Here is a 23,325-nt window from a genome sequence, read left to right on the forward strand (position 1 = left end):
TGTGGATTCTCGATACAATGCCATGTATGTAAATATGGAATAACATTCTTTATACTTGTATTTGAGTTATTTTAAGTCAATTTTCTGCCACTTTTGGCTATTCACGACGATGACAATAGAGGGATTCCTATTTTGTTACACTCTCGGGGCACGGCTGTCATTCTTTGTATTGAGAACAGCTGTTAATCTGTTGTCAACGGATTTCGAATCATTCGGTTCTTATAGCTTCAACTGTGATGACGTGGAGTTTGGGAATTCAATATTCTCGAGGATTACAGAACAAAATGAAAACGAATCGGTGGTTGCATTTCATGTCATGTGTGTGATTATAATATTATTCAGGTTATCAATTATACATTTCCTGTTTTTCGCAATTGTAAACTAACGTGCCGTAAAGTGAAATTGAGCACGTTTCATGTCACGAGACTCAATCGAACACAGCTGACTCAATACAGAAAGAAATGAAATGCGTTGGAAAGCGTTAATATTAGAAGAAACACGTAAGAACGAAATGTTGCCATGTTGTTGTTAATTTATAATCTATATCTAATCAAGTTGATTAAATGTGTGCAAGGGGACTCTGGTAGCACTAATTAGGTAACCTTTCTTTCTTTATCGTCTAATTTAAATGAGTTTTCTTTCCTGACAATTATAAATAACCAGTTACATTTGTGATTGTGTAATGAAAAGGTAATAACATCAATAATATCTAGACTAATAAATATTAATCTTCACGAGCCATTGTTTAAAATCTGTACAGGATAACTTTCTCTATGTAGCTACATATTGGTAACTTTGGCAAACTTTTGTTTAAGTTTGGTTGTTGGGAAAGTGCCAACTGCAAGAGCAATTCATGAACCTTCAAAATGTAATTATGAACCGAACCCCCCAATGGATTCAGCGAGCAACTTTCCCCACAATTCATTGCGCGAAATCACGCTCCGCCGCCATATTTCGGCAAACGGATCAGAACCTGCGTTGAAAACATGAAAGATAATGTATGGGAGGAAGTTGATGATAAACTCGTGTCGGAGAACTCGTCAGGGATAGAGGTACATCACGATTATTCCCAAGTCATTGAATATAGCATGAGCACCGCTGGTGTAGTGGTATCATGCAAGATTCCCATTCTTGCGACCCGGGTTCGATTCCCGGGCGGTGCATTATTTTTTCCTATGAAAATGTTTTTCTGTCACGAAGACGTTAGGTTTCATATATTCATGTTATATACATGCATACGCACACACTCGCATACATACAGTCTGTAGGAGTTTGTCTGGAATTCACCCAGCCTCTTAATAGATAGATACAGTGCCAGAGGGCAACACTGGAGGCTAAAAACTGCCAGAAGAGCATTTAGCTGATAGCATCACCCTCAAATGGCCGAGATCGTGAATATGTAGCAATGTGCGTGGAGGAGCATCATCTTCTACACGAATATGTACCAAGGGAAATAAAATGGACGTGATATATAAAATTTAAAGCCTTCATAATTGAGAAAGTGTCCTTAAATTTAAATAAAAAAAAAAATATTCTGCACCGCCCGGGAATCGAACCCGGGTCGCAAGAATGGGAATCTTGCATGATACCACTACACCAGCGGTGCTCGTGCTGGAACCAATACATTCAAATGGTTCCGCAACAGGACTAGAACATTTTTTTTCTCGTGCAATTTAAATTCGGTACAAGTTGCGTATTGTTTCATTGAACCGAATTGAAATGAAGCCGAAAAAGGTTCCTGGACCGAATTTAAATACTTTACAGATAAAAAATTTCTTTACGGTCTAGAACCCATTTGCGCTTGCTGATTTTTTTCTGCTGATTTTTTCTCCTGGACCGGAATTGAATTTATTTAAAATTCCTGGTCCTTTAACAACCCTGAGGTATGACTTGTTGGGAATATGCCCCGTGGATCTATCGGCGTCACCAGAAATTCTTGTAGGGTGTCAGTGGAAATAATAACAATAATTATTATCATGGCTATAATTATTGTTATATAATAATAACTATAACAAACAAAATAAATCAATTACATTTTAAATTATTATTATTATTTTATCCTTGTGGAGACTGCGTGTCTAGCCACCAGATGAGTCGATATTGAACACAACTGTTTTTAATTATTTTCTTTCATTTTGTGCATATTTTTAATGCTTGTTTGAGTTTTAGTTTAAAGTCACTTTATTCACAGATAAGCTAATCGGAACTGGACCTACAATTTAGACTTGGATCGGAACCACTATATGCCTCCACCGGGTATCAAACGCATAAAAAATGAAAAATGTCGCAGAAATGGTGACTTTTGAGACACCCTATATATAAGAAAGCCCATATGTTCATAGGCAATCATTGTTACCAAAAGTAAAACAGTGTCGGTGGCCGAGTGCGTCGAGTGGGTGATTGTGATGGGCACCATCGACTAATTTCCACCATCGACTAATTAGTCGTTAGTCGAAACAAAATATCGACTAATTAGTCGAAAAAATTAGTGGACTACTTTTTCGACTAATATTAGACGAATTAGTCGAACGACTGATATTAGTCGAATTAGCCGCTTGACTAATATTAGTCGAACTTTTAATTTGACTTTTTGTTGAGACTAATGTAAGTCGAAATATTTACTTTTTTTTATGATTTTGAAATTTCTCAAGGCTACGTTATTCTGAGGCAGGTTAAATGGGACTGAATCTAAAGTTCAAAGATACAAACTATGCTATAATATATTATGAACGATATATAAATTCTGATAGTTAACGCATGAAAGCCATCTCGAAGGCCTGGCACGTCGAGTTGTGGACTCACGATGTCGCCACTAAAGGTCCTGGCTTCAAATCCTGGACTAGACATGGCACCCATACACAGGATTTTTAAGTGGGTGCGGGGGTGGGGGCAGAGGAAAATCGGAAAATGTAGGACAAAGAGAAGATGCAAAATTCTGTTTAAGTATCAGATGTGGCCGCCAACGTTATGGTGCTATTGCAGCTAGATGTATAATTATAGAATTGCTGATTCAAAGTATCGGAAGAAATTCAACTCGCCGACAGACACCCAAAGAGTTAGGAAAACAGTCGCTTACACACGCCATACACACTTGGTGCTTACTGTTTACCATCGATTTTTAGAAATATAAAATTACTGTATTCTAAAATTACTGTATTCCGTAAATTAACAATGTTTTCACCTGAGAAAATTTACTAGTGTTGCGAAATACGGACTCAAAAAAATTTGATCCTCTGTGTCCAATGATCATGTGCTGCCATAATTGGTTTCGTTATCTGACCCACCAATGTGATATAAATCAATTTTTGGACTGAAAAAACAGGGTGCGATGATCATGCGATTAAAAACGATATGTTCTCTTAATGCTAAGCCTTCAACGCCAAGAAAAAGTAAACTCCCCCCCACCGTTTTGGCGCCCAATCGCCGTCACTGTTTACCAATATCACTAACCAACCATGATAATTTTATGTATAGAAAATAATATATATTTTTTAATTAAATGACATGTATTAGCAATGATTCTTATAATGAACCAAGAAAAATGTTTTTTTTTTATTGTGGCTGCAGTTTGATGAAACTCGAGAGAGGCATTAAAAAGAGTAGATATACTGTCCCAACTAAATCTGGACTTCTGGTAAACTTGCATCAAAAGTGATAAAACTAAGATTACTAAATATTGCAGACTGCAGAGTCCTGGAGCCTGCCTCTCTCCGCAAACAACCCATTCATTTATGGAAGGACAAAATAAAATTTCTTGCAAAATCTTTCGTAGTTTTTTATAGCTTCATAGCTTCACATTAAAACATTCCATAGTTCGAAGGGAGGGAATGCGCCAATTGCCAAGTTTTTAAGTCCGTCGCTGGACATCGGGTGTTCCTTGTGAGTGTCCATTCACCAATTTCATAATCATCGTTCATCCTCATCCTTTTGATTATCCAAAAGTGTCAGAAAAGCGATGCTAAATAATAAAAATACAAATTCAAATAACAGGGACTTCAACGCATCCTTTTTGAGGTGCTATTACTTCCCGGTACGAAAGCAAGGGTTACAAGCCACATCATAATGTATACGTGCTTATTTTGTGGAGTAAAACGTCGATAAGGGAACAATTTGAAAGACCAATACACATCTCGATTGGGCTCTTAGTACACAGTGGTAAATACATACCTAAGAATTATTTGTCATATAAGTTTCTTCAGTGATATATCCTCTATCTTTCGTTATTATTTTCCTCATTTTACGCCGCTTTCCTGCATAATTAGACTAACCGGGGCGATGAGAGTGAATGGAGATTAGAGAAAGTTGAGGAGTGGAAACTTACAAAGGGGCACCCGCGTGCACGCCAGGATTCGAATCGGAGCCGTCAGTGGCGAGAATGTGAATAGACTCAGCCACCGAAGCTTGCTACCAAATTTCTACCTCATACAAAAGGATAGTGAAAATCAACATAATATAGCGACTGAGCAAGTGTAAGATCGTACTGCACAGCGTAAATTTTAGTATTTAATCCCACTAACATAAATAGTTGTTTATTTTTAATTAATGGATTTTATACTATGTTCTTATATTTGGCCGTTTCTTTTTAAGTTTAAGAATAATTTTGATTACAGTACAATGCCATTAACATATAATCTCTACATAATCCGAAGGCCAGAACCGAGAGCTTTGCGCTTTAAATATTGTGATGTATTTCTTTCACCAACCACGATACATAGGGATTGTCATTTGCCTGTAAGTTCCAAGAAACTCTCGAAGTCTGAATGCATATCCCTTGAGAAAGTACAGCAAACGAAAATAGCGATATAAATGATCACAGCCATCAGCCCCATCACACCTTCCTTTCCTGTGGCGTGGCGCGGTACCGTGTGCTGGAAATTTCCAGTTGCCGACCTTTCCAAGAAATGCCCTCCTGCGCCCTCTTAATAATAATAATAATAATAATAATAATAAATTTTCTTTATTCAGCGGGCGAGGTTCAGCCAAGGGCTGCTCTGCCACCTAACCCTTGTCAATATGATAATACATATGAGATGATACAAACTTATGGAGCAGTAAGCTAAACGTAAAAAAAAAAAAAAAAAAAAAAAAAATGAAGAAAAAAAATACATAGGAATTAGTTGGATACAGAAAAAAAGTGTAACTAGAAATACAAAAGACAATAGTAATAATAATACAATAATACAATTCCTTATAGTGAGTGACTTGATACCTTCAGTATGTGCCCCGACTCTGCCATTGTTCCATTAACAGCAGATCTTTTATTTTACCTTTGAAATATAATGGGTTGTTTACACTAGCGATATTTGCAGGCAATGCATTCCATGCTTTGGGAGCCGAAAAGGAGAAGGATGATTTGTAGGCCGTGGTAGAGTGATGGGGTAAATCGAAGTTGTTCCGCTTACGGGTAGCATACTGATGGATTTCCCTACGGGAATGCATCTTCTCAAACAGGTACTGCGGTTTACCTTCTGTCAGTATGCGGTGTATGAAACAGAGATAGTGCAACTTCCTTCTGTTTGCCATGGTAAGAACCTGATTATTATTTAAGAATGGAAGAATGTGATCGGATCTTTTTGCTTGAAAAATGTATCGGAAGCACGCATTTTGCACCATTTGTATTTTTTTTACTGAGCTTTTGCCACTACTTCAGTAGTCGATGGTTCGTTTGGAATCTGAATGAGTCGTGTTCGGTTTCGACTGAATCAGTCCGAAATGTAGTCAAAGGATGGTTCGACTGAAACTAGTCGTTCGACTAATTCGACTAATATTAGTCGTTCGACTAATTTTCATTAGTCGATGTTTTTTCGATGGTTTTAATAATCGACTAATATTAGTCGACTAATGCCCATCTGATTCACGAGCTCGTCACGGAAGGATCCGGCTTCGAAACACGGCATGCGAGTGTCCATTCATCAGCTTCATGTAATTGCTCATCCTAACCGTCGTGATTAGTGTTCTCCACGGGGCGAGACGGGACAGGCTTTTAAAAATTCGAGACGAGACGAGATTGACCATGTGCCCCGAGACAATATAATATTTTCGAGACGAGACAGCATTTCCACGAGAGGAGACAGGCCAAAGTCTCGTCTCGTGGGCAACACTAGTCGTGATTAGCCTAAAGAGGCCGAAAAGCGACGTAAGAGAAATACAAATACTTCTGTAAGATGTTATATGATATTTAGAAGTAATGTTTTGTTACGCATGCATAGTTGTAACACTTTTTTATCTTTCAGAAAACCTCCCACACATGACAAGGAACGAATAAGCCTTGATGACGGACAGGTGCCAAAAATACTGCAACCGGGGTTTCCTATATTCGCTTCCATTCTGAGCTTTCTCAGGAAAGGTAAGTTGCCTTTTTATCCCAACTTTGCAAAATTAATTTTTACAAGTAATTAACTCAGTTACTTTTACATTTACTTTATCATAGAGCCGACCTCAGCACGCCGGTTTCGAATCCCGACCAAGACATGGATGTTTGTTTATCTGTCTGGATAAAAAAACAAATGAGTAAAAAAGAAATACGAGAGCAAATGGCAGAGGAAGTCACTTAGAGGACTTCCTGTATTTAAAAGATCCAGGCCTGGCCGTGGATGTTCCTTGTGTGTTTCCCTCATCAATTTCATCATATCGTCACTCATCCTCATCGTCGCGATTAGCCAAAAGTGGCAGAAAAGCGACGTGAAATAACCTAATTCAATCTCACTGCTCATCTGTTGTTACTCTGACGTAAAAGCAATTCTTCTCTTCCACCATCATGGCGTCAGTTGCCGCTACATGACAATTCCGTATTCATTTGTCGCTCTTATTCTCACATTCACGCGGCACTAACCGATTCCTATTCACGATTCTAGAGGGGAAAAAATAAGGGAACGCACATGTAAAAGCACGTATTATCTGGCCTCATTTTCATAACAAGTGCCAAGACCATTGCGAACTGTATCTTAAGTTCTATACATTGCTTTTAAGACTCGATGCCATGCATGCAAAGAAACGTACTCCCTTCCCTGTGTATTACGTAATACAACGGTTAGTAAAGTCTTTAGGAGCTGTGAATTTCTTCACAGAGTTCATGAATATTACCGCCGAACGTCGGTGAAATTGTTTTGCGAGCAGTAACATTGAGAATATTTGCATTCTCACGACACGGATTATCTAACTGGCGCGTTCCAAAAAGAAGATTCGTTTCCGACCTTCGTGTTTTTCAAGCTGGGTGGCGACGCTTACCGAATTTGACATCACCCACTTGGAATAACGTGCTTCCTGGTTGGTTATTGTCTTCTCCTGTGAAGAGTTGCAAAGCAAACTTTGCGATAACGAACAGTTCAGAGATTTAACGATAAGTACCCTTCATAAAGGAAGTGTGTGACAACAAACTTCATTAGGTTGGGTGCCAATATTTTTTTATTTTTTTTGGTATTTAACTGACATTATTTAGTTTAACATGTTTGTAAAGCAAATGTCAACCTCTTTCAAGTTGAATGTCCAGCTCCAGCTATTTCATAAAGGCGACATAAGTTTTTTTTTTTTTTAATTTCTTGTATTTCAAATTCCAGTACATCGAATAATTTATGTTCTACTCACCTGGTTCAGACTAGTATCAATCTATCTTTGATACGAATGAATACGTCGCAAATGTCGAACTGTTAAATCTTTATCATAACATCAGATAAGCTAGTCAGATCTGGACATACACTTTAAAGTGAAATCCGAAGTGTTATGTGTGATTTTTTGCACGCAGAAAATAATGCGGGGTCACAGATATAACAAAGTGCTATTAAATATTTATTTTTATTTTTACATTGTATTAAATCATTAAAGATGAAAGTTTAGTTTACTTGCTGAAATACCTGTGAGGTTAAACCGATTGGTTGACGGGTTTCCGTAATAGTAGTTTGAAACTATCCGGTAGGTGGCTCTAGTCAACGTCTCACAGGAAGTTTGGAATCATGGTTAATTCTTGATAGGATCTACAGCTCAACGTCAGAGCTGTGTAGACACCCTATAAATTTAAGAGTTCAAGATATGTACGTGTACAAATTTCAGTTTCAGTTGTGACGTTATCATAGCCAGTACACAGATAGTACTTTCACTTTTTGTTGGGGTTTATCTTCAGATATGATTTCCCAATTTATGTCGTAGGAAGGTAGGCATGACCTAATAATGTCTAACAAATTGTTACTCCGGATGTTTTACTCAAATAAAGTTGGACATGGACAGTGCGATTAAATGTATGCCGTTACTCACTTGTTTTAAGGATCGTCTTTGTTGATTGTAGGGATTGAATGGGTTTGTAAAATGGGTTGGTGTGTAAGAAAAGAACGTTTTACTGTTCTTAACGTCGACGTTCGAATGTAATTTTTCACTTTCCTTCTCGGCTGTTGGAAATTATCGCTAACTTATCGTCACTTTGCGGTAATGCAGGAAGAAGCTTGCTAACATGCCAAACAAACTTACCTCACTAGGCGGTTAGGATACATCTGTTGTGATGCGAGCTAACCTTGGTTGGTCAAATGACGTGACAATGGTGGGTGCCTGCATTATGTGAAGGACACGACGATGACAAAATGGGGAAGTAGCGGCAGTGCTCAACCGCGGAAGCATAGACAATGTAGCGTATACATTACTTACAAGTTAAAACCTTCACACCTATCATGGAGGAGGTGTCATGCACGGTGGCGTCACCAGGGGATTTTATTCGGGGGAGCTCAAGGGTGAACTAAGTATTGTATTTGCAAGTGGAGTCTATTTCGGTCGTAGCTTCTCACACTCTCTTTCTATTTTTCTTCCCGTTTTCCAATCTTCGCCATTCTATATTTCTTGTTCTCCCCTTCGTCCCCTCTTTCTTTCTTCTGTTGTTTCCTCCTTTCCTTTCTCTCTTTATTTCATCCTCTGTTTCTATATCTCTCCTCCTTCCCCTGTTTCTATATCTCTACTTCTTCCTCTGTTTCTATATCTCTCCTCCTTCCTCTGTTTCTATATCTCTCCTTCTTCCTCTGTTTCTATATCTCTCCTCCTTCCTCTGTTTCTATATCTCTACTTCTTCCTCTGTTTCTATATCTCTCCTCCTTTCTCTGTTTCTATATCTCTCCTTCTTCCTCTGTTTCTATATCTCTCCTCCTTCCTCTGTTTCTATATCTCTACTTCTTCCTCTGTTTCTATATCTCTCCTCCTTCCTCTGTTTCTATATCTCTACTTCTTCCTCTGTTTCTACATCTCTCCTCCTTCCTCTGTTTCTATATCTCTCCTCCTTCCTCTGTTTCTATATCTCCTCCTTTCTCTGTTTCTATATCTCTCCTTCTTCCTCTGTTTCTATATCTCCTCCTTCCTCTGTTTCTATATCTCTACTTCTTCCTCTGTTTCTATATATCTCCTCCTTCCTCTGTTTCTATATCTCTACTTCTTCCTCTGTTTCTACATCTCTCCTCCTTCCTCTGTTTCTATATCTCTCCTCCTTCCTCTGTTTCTATATCTCCTCCTTTCTCTGTTTCTATATCTCTCCTTCTTCCTCTGTTTCTATATCTCTCCTCCTTCCTCTGTTTCTATATCTCTACTTCTTCCTCTGTTTCTATATCTCTCCTCCTTCCTCTGTTTCTATATCTCTACTTCTTCCTCTGTTTCTACATCTCTCCTCCTTCCTCTGTTTCTATATCTCTCCTCCTTCCTCTGTTTCTATATCTCCTCCTTTCTCTGTTTCTATATCTCTCCTTCTTCCTCTGTTTCTATATCTCTCCTCCTTCCTCTGTTTCTATATCTCTACTTCTTCCTCTGTTTCTATATCTCTCCTCCTTCCTCTGTTTCTATATCTCTCCTCCTTCCTCTGTTTCTATCTCTCTCCTCCTTCCTCTGTTTCTATATATCTCTAGGGGTCCCGGGTTCGAATCCCGGCCCGGGCATGGATGTTTGTGAGTGTCCATTCATCAAGTTCATCATGTCATCACTCATCCCTATCTTCGCAAATTAGCCAAAAGTGGCACAAAAAGCGAAGTAAAATAAAGCAAATCAATCAATCTATATATATCCAGTGGTCGAAAAATCTTCTTCAGAGCTAGGCGCCAGCTCTGAAAATCAGGCGACAGGAAACCACCTACTAGCAATTGTGCATACTATAAGAAGGTGAACCGGCCCTGGCGGCAGAGTGGTTAGCACATCGCGCTACGATGCCAGGGATCCCAGGTTTGAATCCCAGCCTGAGCATTGATGTTTGTGAGTGTTCATTCATCATATCATCACTCATCCCCATCTTCACAAATAAGTCAAAAGTGGCAAAAAAAAAGCAAATCAATCAATCTATAAGAAGCTGAGCATCACTGTATTCAAAACATCGTTAAATCATGTGAGAAAGCGGGAAATGAGGGGGGGGGGGGTTGGGGGACAAAGAGTAAGAAATTGTTATTTATTCTATGGAATGTTCACAACGTTGATAAAAAAATCATTTGCTAACTTACGCTGTACTGCAATTTTAACTTGGGAGTTTTCAGAATTTCGTACATGCAAACTTGAATAATGGCAATATTACAGCAAGAGATCACAGTCGCCAGGTTGAAATTTTTAGTCGCCATGGCGACCTGGCGACCGTGATTTTTCGAGCCCTGTATATATATCTCCTTCCTGTGTTTCCCTATCACTTTCTTTCTTTCTTCTCTTCCCTGTCTCTTTCATTCTTCCTTTCTTTGTTTATCACTATATTTCCTCCTCTGTCTTTCTATCTCTTACCTCCTTCCTCTGCTTTTCTCCTTCCTTTCCTATCTATCTCTTTCTTCCTTCCACTGTTTTTTTTTCTTCCTCTGTTTTTCTCTCTCCTACTTCCTTCCCCTATTGCTCTGTCTCTTTCATTTTTCCTTTGTTTCTCTATCACTTCCTTTCTTCATGGGACTGTATCTCTATCTTCCTTTGTTTATCTCTTACGTTCTTCCTTTATTTCTCTATCTTTTTCTCTCTTCGCCTGTTTCTTATTCCCTTCCTTCCTTCCTCTGTTTCTTCCTTTTTCTGTTTCTGTTGTCTGTCTTTCTTTCTCTGCATTCCCTCTCTGTTTTGTTCTGTCTACGAACACGGACAAGTCATTCCTCGTTGTAGTTCCGTGTATTAATCCAGAATGACCGTGACTCACTTCAGGGAAACGTGGACCAAGGAACGGACTGGCCAGTTTGGTGCGGATTCAAGATAAGAGCGACTATTATCGCCTCATTATGTTTACCCAGTTACACGCAGTTCCCGTGCAAGTGTTAAACTGTAGTTCCTGGAAGGTCATACGCTGCGTTGTTCTACGCGATAAGAGGTGTGCCAATTGTTGTCTTGACGCTTTGACCGTCCTGTGTGCTGTAAAGCCGTGTATAAGATGAGGAAACTAAGGGAAACTCTTGAAAAGTAATATAGGTTATATTTGAAGATTCATAATTCGTCTGATTAAAAATAGTGTAGCATACAGGGCGATTCAAAAGTTTCTTGACATTTTCCTTATATCGCTAATTAATGGTTTTCAGGTTGGGATAAAATACATTGCTGTTTTCCAGCAAGATGATGCACCACCCCATTTCGCCAGAATCGTTCGTGGCTACCTCGCTGACACCTATAGGTGGATCGGCAGTGGCTCACCAAGACTTTGGGCGGCTCGCTCTCCAGACCTGACTCCCCTATACTTTTTAGTCTGGGGTTTTATTAAGTATAGGGTGTACCAAGTAAAGATCAACACCATAGAGCAACTGACACAGCGAATAGCAGCAGCAAACAGCTGCAAATATTTTGGAGCATGTGTTCCGGTCTATGCAAGAAAGGTGGGCCACATTGAAATGTACTGAGCTCGTCTTCTATTCTGGAGTGATTTTCAGCAGTCAATTTTGTCAATAAAATGCTTTTTGATTAAAATGTCAAGAGACTTTTGAATCACCATGTATTTAAGAATAAGATCCTTGAATGACGCCCTAGGCTTCAGCCCCCTTAGCCCATCCGTCCCTACGGTCCTGGGTTTCGTCCCCTGCAGTAACATCACCAAATAATTTAATTCGTTCGGGTTCAAGGCGAGGGCGCAGGTTTTTTTTTCTCTCAGTGTGTGTGTGGGGGGAGGGGGCAGAATCACACACTTTTTTTGTTATTATTATTATTATTATTATTATTATTTTATTTTTGTTATTATTATTATTATTATTACATTACTATTGCTACTACCACTACTTATGTTTTTTTTAAAATTACTTACATTTGTAATTTCCATATTCTGTTTCACTGTGACATCTAACAGTGTACAGGCACGAACAAGAGAAGCTGATAAGCCAGTCTTAAAAGTTGGGTCCTTATTTCCCTCTACTTGTTTTCTTGTTTTTTTTTTAATGCAGACGAGACTTCCTGCCTTTGTGTGGTTCTTACACTGCTTGAATACAAGTCAGATAAACAATTTATCACGCACTTTATCTCGCTTTGATTTGATGTTCTTCACAGTCAAGGAAAACATAAAGAGTTTTTCGATTGATTCGAAACTCATCGCACAAGATTAGTAAAGTACTTATGTTTCTTTTTCAACTATTTGTTGCATGCAGAGGCGTCTCCTGAACGCATGCGTCAATTGTGGGGAAAAGGACAGCTTGCTCTGCGACGACATTAATGAGCATTTCTACATTCTAATTTCTTCATATAGGAGAAGTATTTATTTTACACGAGAGCGCTCAACTAAGATTCTATTACATTTCTTGGATCTGAAGTGACGCATGCGTCAATTGTGGGAAAAGAATTATTACTTTATTTCACTTCAGATCCAAGAAATGTAATAGAATCTTAGTTGAGCGCTCTCGTGTAAAATAAATACTTCTCCTATATGAAGAAATTAGAATGTAGAAATGCTCATGAATGTCGTCGCAGAGCAAGCTGTCCTTTTTCTCACAATTGACGCATGCGTTCAGGAGACGCTTCTGGTTGCATGCACACATTTTGGATCCAACACATTCTCTTCATACAATTAATTACTCAATGCAGCACCGTAGCTAGATATTTTGACTTCCTAGGTTTGTGGTTTTACCCTTCGATATTTTCTTATTAATTGATTGGGTTTATTTTACTGCGCTTTTCTTCCACTTTTTGACTAATTGCGAAGATGAGGATGAGTGATATGATGAAATGACACCCATGCCCAGGTCAAGATTTGAACTCGGGACCCCTGGCTGTGCTAACAACTCCGGCAACAAGGTCGGCTATATTTTCTTCTTGTGCCCATGGTTTGTAATATTTGCATCCTACAAATTTTGAAGTCATTAAGGGGGTTCTAAAGCCATACAAAATTAAGTGTACAGTCAACGCAGCATTTGCTTCAAACGAATTAACAAAATGTTTTCAATTATTTCAATTACTGTTCTCACTTGGCCCGTTTCGTGTTTGAATTAACTACACTTATTACCTTCCACTAATGATATATTGCTTATTTCTCTAAGAACATATAACTAAAATCTCATGATTATCAATTTCCCTGATTTACTACTATTTCTTTTTAATCCACTAACTCACCTCTATCCAATATGGCGTCATCTCACATCGAGTACCCTAATCGACCAACATGTATGTGTCTACCTAGATTACGCTGAGATCTGGCAACATGATCCTCTGTTACCATGACAAACGGTGCTGCCATCTGTTATCGAAAAATTACCACAAAATTGCCTTTAGTACGGCTTTAAACAAGAAAGTTAGTAAACAATAATATAGGTTGTATTCAAAGATTCGTGGTTTGCATTTATGATTAATAAAATGAGTTTAGCGTATTTCAGTTATCTATGTCTACGTGTCTGAAGGATGTTCTTTTAAAACGTGCGATCGCTATTACTTTGGGAAACATAAAATTACAGCAATTTACCTCTGCCAAGTGTAAATATCCCCATCATATATTCTGACTTTTTTTTTTTTAAAAAAAAAAGCTCCCCAATTTCCTCACGATGGTGGATTGCCACCGGCCCAATACACAGGCCCAAATATTTATGCCGTCCCGCAACCACCGTTCAAAGCACGGCCACGGAGGACTATGAATGATATAATATGTACTATTATAAAAGTACATTTATATATGACATATAAATAGTATTATCATTTTAATTTACACTGAAAAGGAAAACGTAGTGAAATATTGAACGAACTGGAACTGTCTGTAGCCATTTCTAACGAGACGGAGCGGGAAGGTTCCAGATATTCACGAACAGGAACTTTCTCTTCATAGATGGCAGCACGACACCATATAAATTTAGTGTGTGACAGAATATAAAATTTATGGGACCTTCATACTTAATTAGATGGGAAAATAAGGCTTATAATTAATGTATTAGTTGTAATTAATAGTTTGAATGTCAACTGCTGATAATGAAGTTATTTTCAAATTCACAACAGAGATTTTGAGGAAGCTCATTTTGATCATTTGTGTTTGCATTTATACGTGTGTGTAAGCAATTGTACTCTTTCAGAAAATTGTTTAATATTGTTCCGTATGATAAATATCACTATCTTTATTGGCTGAAGTTGCAATAACATGGAGATTCGCAGAACAACATATAAGACGAGGCAACATGACAATCGATTGTGCTATGCTTGTTGACATAAACATAACTTGTTCTTGTAAATAACTCTAAAAGTGAATCCTTAAAAAATCTGTCTCGGTGGCTATGGGATTGCTGAATTTCTAAATATTATCCGGTTATTGAATATGTTGAACTTTGAAGCAGTAAAAATTAATGATTTTGTTACGTTGCTGCCTCCAAAAGGCCCGAAGTGAAACATTAATTTTAAGATGGGGGAGTAGTTTTTTTATAAATTTGGTTCTTCCTGAGTTATTTACTAGCTTCATTTGAAAATTTTTATTTGATTTCTGTTTTTTATCGTCGCTTTTCTGCAACTTTTGGCTAATCGCGACGATGAGGATGACTGATGATATGATGAAATTGATGAAGGAACGCTCATGCCCGAGCCGGGATTCGAACCCGAAACCCCCTGCGTCCTATTGCGCAGTGATAACCAGTCCGTCACAGAGGTCGGCTAATTTTTTTTCTCAAAATTTCAGAGGGGGCTTCAGCCCCACTTTCGTTAATATCCACGTTAAGGGAGAACGATAATTTTCTGAAATTTACTCATAAAGAACACCCATGTCGGACTCAAACCCGGGAAGTTAGATGGCAAGTTCGAAATCAGGGATTAGATTGTTGTTGTAGTGGCTCTCACCGCCTATCCCTTACGGTTTCTAGCCATCGGTACTGCTATATTTGATGGACAGGGATTAGAAAGTTACATCTGATAGCCTTATATAACACAACACAAACAAAAGAAATCAATTGGCGTCTGTTCACACAATAGCCTAGGAGGAGAAAAACAAGATTTTATTTGTGAAAGGGCTTGTAGGGGAGTTGAACTGTTATCGTTGGCTTCTTATTCAAGGTGTGCCTAAGGGATCGTTACGCTTGTAATGGTAATTTCACGTCTCGGCATAACAACAGCAGTTCACATCGGCATGCGTGGTCAAAGAGATTACTTACCGCGCTCGATTTTAACGTTCGAGCCAGACCAGACCAGTGCCTGATGAAATGTACAGTACATGACGACCTAGGCTGAAGCATTCGTTACCCCTTCCCCCCTCCTCACAACTCTTGAGAATATTATAAGAATCATGATGAATTATTCCACTTGTTGAAAATAGTTTAATATTATATTTTATCGTGGTAATATCGCACAGCGATTCACTTCCTTTTTGAGGAGAATTAAATGCATATTATCCTTATTATTCATAATGACTACATGGTGGTCCATAAGTATGGAAACACCTATTCAAAGCAAATGCGGATGGTGAAACACGAATGAAACATACCTATACATGATACAGAGAAGGGGGAAATGTTTAATTTAACTTCAGTTTTTTTTAAAAAAAAAATTTGAAAGGTAAGGTGGTCATGTGACAATTGAAAATGGGCTGGAATTTCAAGAGAAAACGCGTTGGTATGTTTAGTTTTCTCGCCTCTTACGCTCAGATCTTTATTTCTTTCTACTTTTTTGTAAGTTGAAACGAACGATGATAATTTCCAGGGAGAGGGGTCAACGGATCGGTTCGATCCCTCCCGACGCCCATGTTGGTTATTTTATTCGAACTTATAAAACTGCAGAACTACAATAACAAAGATAATAATTTTTAGAATCAACGTCAAATCAGTATTGCTATATGGAGCAGAATCCTGGAAACTAACAAACCAAATCACAAATACATTACAAGTTTTCATTAATATATGTCTCAGGAGAATATTACATGTACATTGGCCAAAAGTAATCACAAATCAAGAACTTTGGACACGAGCATTAGAAGAACAGATTAAAAACCAAATTAAAAGAAGGAAATGGAACTGGATAGGACACACACTAAGGAAAGCAGACAATGCAATCGAGAAAGAAGCACATGATTGGAACCCTCAAGGTGCTAGAAAAAGTGGAAGGCTTAAAAGCTCATGGAGGTGTATTATTGAAGAGGAAGACAACAGGGAAAAATTGCAGAGAAAAATGAAGATTGCCGCATGCAACAGAGTGAAGGGGGTGCGCTTCGTGGATGTTCCAGAAGGAACTAAAGGAATTATGTCTATAAGTCAAAGAAAACTGCAAGTAGGACTATATTCCAGGCAAATTCAGTAAATTACACCTATTCTAAACACAACAGGAAAGCAGATCCCATTTACCTACGCGTATGAGCCAGCGAAAGTTTGACTTCACTATTCTTCTTCCTCTTTGCATTTCCTGTGCTTGAGCTAATTGGAATTCGACACACACGGACCGTGGGCAGAATTATTTGTAAGAGTGACGTCATTCTTTTTCTCCCCACCTCTCAGGGTGAGAGGAAGTAGGCAGAAAGGGTGTCGAAGAGAGTGGCAAGGTGCAGGTAACAAGCAAGACGCTGTGACAGCTGCTCCTGCACTGTAAGTACGTTTCTCTATTCGCAGTCATTTGGAATGAAAGGGGATGTTCATGGCGCGCCCTGTGTCATAGCAATATTTTGAAGAATGGTAAAAGATAGCATAGTTCTTCTCTTGTGTTCTAAGTAACCAGTGTGCAGAAAGGCATGTAACAAACAATGATTGTAACTTGACTCAAGAAGTATCACTTGAGATACCCACCGTGCCTCGCATGCGAAGTTTTCAGGTCCGTAGTGAGCACTGGCATACGCAGGATTTTGTTTTTCAGGAGGGCCTGAACTTTTGGACTTGGAACTTGGAAAGAGCATAGGTGAGTTCAGTGGCGCAGGAATATTTTTCATCTGGGGATACAAAATATTCATCCTCTCTCTCTCTCTCTCTCTCTCTCTCTCTCTCTCTCTCTCTCTCTATATATATATATATATATATATATATATATATATATATATATATATATATATATATTATCTAATATGTAAAACTGGATGTATGTGTGTTTGTTCCAGCGCCTGGAGCGATTTTAACGAAACTTGGAACACTTGCAATCTCGAAAGAAATACTGTGGGGGTAAGACACCGCTGGCACCCCTAGGGGTGGGGGTGGTAAGGGGTGACATGTAAAAATAATAGAAAACGACCGATATTAGTGTGGAATCCATAGTTTTCGGGGTCGCTAAAATGAATGGTGACACTCCCAATGTCGTTCAACTTCAAGTTCATCACCTATCGAGATGAGGGTGAGAGGGGGTGAAAATTAATATGTAAAAAATGACCAAGATTAGTGTCGAATCCATAGTTTTCGGAGTCGCTAAGCTAATTGGTGACATTTACGATGACCAAACTTGGTACACATATGACTTACAATCTGGAAAGAAATACTAGGAGTGGGGGTGGGAAGGGGTGACATGTAAAAATAATCGAAAACGACCGATATTAGTGTGGAATCCATAGTTTTCTTGGTCGCTAAGATGAATAGTGACACTCGAAATGCAATTCAACTCCAAGACACCTCTGGCATCCCTAGGTGTAGGGGTAGGAAGAGGGTAACATGTTAAACGACCGATATTAGTGTGGAATCCATAGTTTTCGGGGTCGCTGAGATGAATAGTGAAACTCCCAACGCCGTTCAACTCCAAGTTCATTTTACACTATAGTTAGAATTCATTATTTTCCTGTCTAATAGAAGATTGGGATAAATAAATACCCGGACAACGCCGGGCAATCAGCTAGTATATATATACTGTAGCTATAATGTCGGGCAAGGAAAATTCCATTTTATAATAGTACACGGATATCCTGTATTTTAATCGAAAGTTTACATAAATACATTTTATTTCTTTACATTTAGAATTTATGTTTTTTTTAAACAGATCTTTATTTTTGTACAATCCTCGTACGTTTTACGAACAGTAATTATCCGTCCAAAAATAATAGGAATGTAAATGCCCAGAGAGGCTTCCTGCATGAGCAACCTGTTGCATGTCATTAAACCACAGCGTCAAAAATCATAAACGGCTCCGTCAAAACTCGTAAAATGTTGCCCTCTGCTCCGCTGCACCGTGAAGGTTAACGTGAAATATCACATTGCTTGACTCACCACCTGGCCTGGCTGTTCGATGTGACCCTTCGGATTGTGAGCGTACGACATGAATGAGCGTTTCTACATTCTAATTTCTTCATATAGGAGAAGCATTTATTTTACACGAGAACGCTCAACTAAGCTTATATTACATTTCTTGGATCTGAAGTGAAAGAAAGTCATAATTCTTTTCCCACAATTGACGCATGCGTCACTTCAGATCCAAGAAATGTAATATAATCTTAGTTGAGCGCTCTCGTGTAAAATAAATACTTCTCCTATATGAAGAAATTAGAATGTAGAACTGCTCATGAATGTCGTCGCAGTGCAAGCTGTCCTTTTTCCCACAATTGATGCATGCGCAACATGTACCGCATGCGTTCAGGAGACGCCTCTGTACCAAGCAAATTGACTTTTCTAATCGATCATCAGATGAGTGAACTGTTTCCACAACTGTTTTCCAATTCTTCATTTCATACAGAAATGTAATTAAATACATACGTAGTTATTTTATTTTGTTATTAACTTTACACAGTTTGTTCAAGATGAAAACATTACAAGTTAGAAATTTTTAATCACAAAATTTATGTTGTGTGGCCTCTCACATAGAGCTCTAATTTTTTGAATTTTGGAAACCGTGAAAGCATTTAGTCGTTGGATTAAATGGTAGAATATGAAAGAAAGTAAACCTGGTTCCAGTATTTAACACTCATTTTTTTTCATCTAACTTTCATTATTCTGTTAAAAAATTAACTAACTGAAGTTTATTTCTATTAAAAGTAACAAGGTTTCTTCTTTTCTGTAACTTGAAGTGAACGATGCAAATTTTTATGCGGGGGGGGGGGCTATCGAACCGGTTTGATCTCCCCCCTTCCCTTACGCCCATGTGTGTATATAGTACCCCTTTCCTCGCACTAATTGTAGAATACACGAGTAAAATAAAAGCCTGTGTCCGTATCGCAAGTGTCCTTTCATCGAGTGACGTGTGGCCAGTGAATCGAGTGCCATCGCCACTCTGGTTAGCACATCGCGCTACAACGCCAGGGGTCCCAGGTTCGAATCCTGGCCTGGGCCTGTTTGTGAGTATCTATTCATCATATCATCACTCATCCCTATCTTCGCAAATTAGCCAAGAATGGCACAAAAGGCGAAGTAAAATAGAGCAAAACAACCGTCGCCATTCTGATACCTATCTCTCAAGACTCGCAACTATTTCTTTCTTGTAAATCCCAAGACATCAAATTTTAGCTCCACCTAGGATAGAACTGTAGTTGGCCCTAAACATTTGGTGAAGCAAGGATTCTATCCTGGAAACCTTTAAAAAGTATCCATGAAGATTTAAGAAGTTCAGCACCGAGCAGTAATAGTAGACAAATGTGAGTGACTTTCCGTTGAAGCATGAAAGGGGTGGGTTTTCGAACTGAAACCCCCCCTCCCCTCCCAAGCTCGAACAATAGTTCCAAAAACAGCAGTTTTTATATTTTTACATTCCTGTACATGTGTACGTAATCTATTTGTTTAATAAATGTATAAAGCAAAGAAAAAAATACAAAATAATAATAATAATGCACCAGTTGTGTGGCCACATGGACCACCCCCAACACAGAATCCTGGCTGCGCCACGGTGTTGAAGTAAAGGGTAATACACTCAGTGCTCAAAGTCAGTGTTGCCACATGAAAGGAAATTTCCCTTTTTCAGGGAAATTTGGACCGAAAGTTTAGCCAATAGGGAAAAGGGAATTTCGATGAACAATGCCACAATTTCAGGGAAATCTTAAGACATCTTATCTTACTACATTATTATAGTTAATGTTAAGTTTCACTTTCATATTCACATTTTCATTTTTTCTGTTTATTTTGCTGCTCCCTTGAATATAGCATATCCTGTATCTATTTATATTTCTGTTAAGTACATCGCTTTTCTGAACCTTGGGATAATAGTAACGATTAAATGGATTCCTTACCAGGATCCAAACCTGGGACATCTGATCAGGAAGCGATGAAAGTGACACACGGACATGGGCCAACTGAAATATTACTACTACTGCTTCCACCACCACTACTAATAATAATAATTACAGCCACTTCATACGCTGAATGTCTTCTTCCAGCTATTCATGGATAAATTGATATACTAATTAATTCCCAGAAGCTGCTCCATAATATACATAATTACATACCGATAATAAAAAGTAAGTAGGAAGACACATTTTTAGGGGCGCATGTTTTTTTCTCGTCTGTTGTAGCTGGGGCGGGTGGCTAAGTCTTGAAAGCCCATCCACCCATGTGGCATCATCATTGCTTATGTATGTTACGCGTATAGTATTCTGATTCATTTTTACACAAAAGGCTCCATGAGACTCACAAAACTGCAGCACGTAACTGTTATTTTGTGAGTAACAATAAGAATTTTCCTGTTTACAAATCAATGGTGTTTATTCGTTTTTTCAATTATAGAGCAAATACCAGTAATCAACAAAGTAATTGACATCCACTTTTTGATAAGATAGCAATGCACAAACACTTGCTCACATACTGTGATGTGATGTTGAAAGGAGTTCCTTTATAATTCCCCAGCAACATTTGTCAAGGCCAGAAAACATATGCAAAGCGTTATATTTGAAGAAGAATACATGTGAGGAGAACACATTGGGTGCGTTCCGAAAGTCTTAACGAAACGAACGCATTCAACGAAAATAACTGGGCTCGTGAATCTGGTGAAACCAGTTATTTTACAGACTTATGGGACACGGTAGGCGAAAGCGCAGGCGCAGCGTTTTGTTTAGAGAAAGTTTCCGCATGGCGTCAGCAGAAGGGATGTCCTTATGGCAAAAATAAACTCTTATTATGGCCACTGTTACTTATTTTAATCACATTCTAAGAACGGTCAAGGCATACTTATCTTGTGCATGTTGCCTTCATATCGCTATCTGTTAAAATTATAATACATTTTCCGAACTAGTGCAGTTTGAATCCATCAGCACGCACTTTGTCTGCAAGGAGCAGACGATTTTCACGGAACAAACCAGCATCCTGGCCCGTGCGTTTGGTGAATCTCGTTCTTGCACGAAACGCACGGAATGCGACTTTTGGGACAGCATAATGAAACTCACGAAACGCACGGAAGCACTTATGGAACGGCCAGTTACCATAACTCAATTAACGCGTTAAACTCGTGCGACTTTCGGAACGGGCCCAATGTTCGTCATGTAAAGTGGCCATGGCCGTACGCAGGAAAAATTTTCAGGGGGGGAGTTCATTCATAAGTGTTCCCATGGGCGACGCCAGAAATTTGAATAATAGAAATAATAACAATCATTATACAATAATGATTGTAATTTGATGATAATAAAACATTTTCCAAAATAATAATAATAATAATAATTATTATTATTATTATTATTATTATGAATGCTGTTGTTATACCCTTGAGGGGGTTACTCAATCCGAATATCCAGCACAAGATTTTTTCCTTTACGTTTCATACAGTGTGCACTGAAATTCATAATAACTATACTTCGTGATTAAATTTTAGATACCTTCAAAGAAAAGCTTTAAAACTTAGATAGACATTTTAGTCATGAAGTTTTTGTTGTGTGACCTTAGAACTTAATTTTTAGAATTTTGAAAACTAACTGTGGAACCAGTTATTATTTTTATAAACACTAGCCTCGTGCATGTATTGTAACCTCAATCGTGAACGTAACGCGCTACGAAACTGGAGATCCTAGGTTTGAACTTATACTAGGGACGTTCAATATATAAGTTCCCTGTGCTATAAAATATTGTGTAAAGCAATGCCATTAAAAAGAAGCACATGGTTGACAAGCGCCAACCTTCGTCTACAAGGAACAACAATCGATTCGTTATCAGGCGTGAAGGCGCATGCGCTCAAGGGCGAAAAGTAAATGCTTGTTCGGAAAACACGGGCTCGCGTCATAAGGAGTTCAGAAGCATGGATGCTAAGGGTATTCTGCTGATGGACTTTTTGGAGCGAGGAATAACAATTAATGCTGACCGTTATTGTCAAACATTGGATAAACTGAAAAACGCAATTCGACATAAGCGACCAGGTCTCCTGTCAGGTGGTGTCATTCTTCTTGACGATAACGCTCGCCCCCCACTCAGCAGTGCAAACACAACACAAAATTGAAGAATTGGGGTGCGAACGCCTGCCCCACCCTCCATACAGCCCCGATTTAGCGCAGAGTGATTTCCATCTTTTTCCGGTGTTCAAGTCTGAATTGCAAGGTTACCGTTTCGAAACAGATGACGAAGTGAAGCGTAATGTGACAATAGTGCTCAATAGCCAGAGCCCTGATTTTCTTGCAAAGGGTATGGACAAATTGGTGCAACGGTGGGACAAATACCTGAATCTCTATGGGGATTATGTGGAGAAGTGAGGAAGGAAAAAGAAAATACCATTTTCCTACACATGTATGTATAGTTTTATATATTGAACGACCCACGTATTAAGGAGGACTTTTAAAACTTATCAGACAGGGAATTTAAAAGTTGAAAAGGCAATATTAGGACAATCGTAAGGGAATATTCAGTTTTACCCTACCCAGGAACAACACTGGGAAGAGAACAGCAGAAGTGAAAAATGGATGAGTTGTGGGATGACTGCAATTCCGGGAATAAATCCTGTTTCACTCAAGTTTCAGAATTCGAAATGCATGAAAATTCTTGCTCGATCGTTTCAACATTGTCTGCTTGTATTTTTGTTAAGCTTCGAAAAAAATGTTTGAAAATGCGTTACAGATTTTGGTTTCTGAATTTCCATTAATCCAACATGTCAGAAGTTTCGGGGGGGGAACCCTAGAAACACCCC

At 38.6% G+C, this 23,325-nt stretch overlaps 1 protein-coding gene and 2 non-coding genes across 6 annotated transcripts in view; 2 read left to right on the forward strand and 1 right to left on the reverse strand.

Annotated features, from left to right (window-relative positions):
- The window catches only part of axo (axotactin), a 223,120-nt gene that overhangs the window by 57,836 nt on the left and 141,959 nt on the right, over positions 1 to 23,325 (forward strand). For all 4 annotated transcript variants that reach the window (XM_083143941.1, XM_083143944.1, XM_083143942.1 and 1 more), the window contains exon 2: positions 6,234 to 6,346. The gene's annotated coding sequence lies outside the window, so the exon portion shown is untranslated. The remainder of the gene's footprint in view (positions 1 to 6,233; positions 6,347 to 23,325) is intronic.
- On the forward strand, positions 1,093 to 1,163 carry TRNAG-CCC (transfer RNA glycine (anticodon CCC)). The gene has a single exon. It is a non-coding gene; the product is annotated as a tRNA-Gly (tRNA).
- Positions 1,536 to 1,606, reverse strand: TRNAG-CCC (transfer RNA glycine (anticodon CCC)). Its single transcript has one exon. It is a non-coding gene; the product is annotated as a tRNA-Gly (tRNA).

This window comes from Lepisma saccharinum, chromosome 22 (assembly GCF_977018435.1).
Source record: "Lepisma saccharinum chromosome 22, izLepSacc3.1, whole genome shotgun sequence".
Classification (NCBI taxonomy): domain Eukaryota; kingdom Metazoa; phylum Arthropoda; class Insecta; order Zygentoma; family Lepismatidae; genus Lepisma; species Lepisma saccharinum.